Raw genomic sequence first — 2,191 nt, forward strand, 5'->3', positions numbered from 1 at the left:
AATATTTGTTTGTTTCGTTTTATAATATTTATTTGTTTGTTTTATAATATTTATTTGTTTATAGTTAATGGCAAGCAAGTGCGATTCATTGATATTGAGAGAGAGAGAGAGAGAAAGAGAGAGAAAAAAGAAAGAAAGAAAAAGAAAAAAGAAAAGAAAAGGAAGAAAAACGTTTAAACCGTTTTAGTTATGGCATATTAAACTAACCGTGGAACTATCGTAACACCTCTGCGGATTATTCTGATGCAAAGTGCATGTTAACGTGTTTACACGCACTTCGATCAATGTTTCGTTTCCTTCAACTATGCATTTAACCATTAAACACGTTTTAATGTAAAGTTAACATTGGCGCATGTTATAATACTTTGATTTATTTCTATACCTAATATACCATAACCCCACCATCCTATTCCCTTCCTTTCTCTCTCTCTCTCTCTCTCTCTCTCTCTCTTTCTCTCTCTCCCCACGTAAGTCAATGATGCATTAATGTTGTTTAAAATGCATTATTTTATATATGATAAAAGTGCATTATTATTGTTAACACGGGTTTAATTTATAAACGTTATTTTCTATACCAATGTAATCCTTTTACAATAATCTAATATATAATAATAATGCGTTCTTGTCAAATTTATTTATGGATCAGCTTGTTATTATACGGAAAGAAGACAAAAAAGAAAAAAGAAAACAAAAAAAAAAAAAATTGGATACAATCCAAACTTCCACACGAATACCAAGCAAGCAACGTACGTCAGTTTCTCGATATAGTAAAAAAGAAAAAAAACAAAAAAGAAAAAAAAAAAAACATACAATGTGAGCAAACTACAGTGGTGTTTCTCGTTAAAAAAAACGTCAACCAGAGGGAAGCCGCAATAATGACACGGTTCGTTCCAAAAAATGATTTTTAACTTTGGGAAACCATTGTTGCGTTGCATAGCAACTAAAGGGTTAATTTTTCAACTTATTCGAAAGGAACAAGCATGCGTTCGTTAAGTCGATTGTCCAGTGGGATCCATTGTAAATAATTTAAATAAAATCTAAAACGTAATAAAGTGTTTAGAATTCGAAGGAAGAGAACATCCTAAATTTTTCTCTTTGGGTGGAAAATGTTAAAAAAAAAAAAAAAAAAGAAAAAAACTAACAAATAATATTAATAAAAATAATAATAATAATAATAATAATAATAATAATAATAATAAGAATAATAATAATAATAATAATAATAATAATAATAATAATGATAATAATAGAAAAAAAATTAATAAAAAATAAAAAGAAAAGAATAAATAAAAAAGTAGAAAAAAGAAATGGGAGAGGGGAGGAAGAGAAAAAAATGAGTCGTTAAAGGTTACTTCTATCGCCTTTCGTAACAACGGCATCGTCGGTGGTGCGGCGCCTCGTTCGTTTATAAAAAAGCAATTTAATTTGCAGTAAAAATAACGAGACTGTAGGTATATATGGAAATGTTATATCCAGTTCTGGTAGCGCCGCAACGTATCGGGGAATAAACCGTTCGTATGGTATTTATCAGTTACGTTCTCGTTTTAATTGGAATTTACACGAGCCGTGGAAAAGAGTACCTACGTCGTGTTCCTCGATAAAATCGTTCAGATGGATACGGGATCTCTAGCTCTCTCTCTCTCTCTCTCTCTCTCTCTCTCTCTCTCTCTTTCTCTCTCTATCTGTATATCTATCTCTCTCCCACTTCCTTCCTTTCTCTGTCGTGTTATGTATTGTTGGCAAAAAAAAGGAATATGTATATATATATATATATAAAAAATAAAAAAAAAGAGGAAAAAAAAAAGAAAAAAAAAATCAAAGAAGGAAAAAAAGTAGGTCCTCGTATGTGAAAGTTTTACTTGTGAAATACAGAGGTCAAATTTCGCATTAGACGTAGTACATAGCGAACGTAGTTAATTAAAGTTTAACGAAAACCTTTTCAAAAAAAGCATATCCATCGTCCGATGTAACACGCTTGTTAACGTTAACGATAAACTGAAAAGCGAGAAGATCGAATGTTATATATATATATATATATATATATATATATATATATATATATATATATAGACGGAAAGTTTTATAAATATAACTGGCACACATATGTACATATCTGCGATATGTTAACTTTAAACGGATATTCGTAATTGTTCTTTTATTTCTTCGAAAATAAATTCCCAAAGTTAATTGC

This window comes from Vespa mandarinia, chromosome 11, assembly GCF_050613455.1.
Source record: "Vespa mandarinia isolate Hongniang chromosome 11, ASM5061345v1, whole genome shotgun sequence".
Classification (NCBI taxonomy): domain Eukaryota; kingdom Metazoa; phylum Arthropoda; class Insecta; order Hymenoptera; family Vespidae; genus Vespa; species Vespa mandarinia.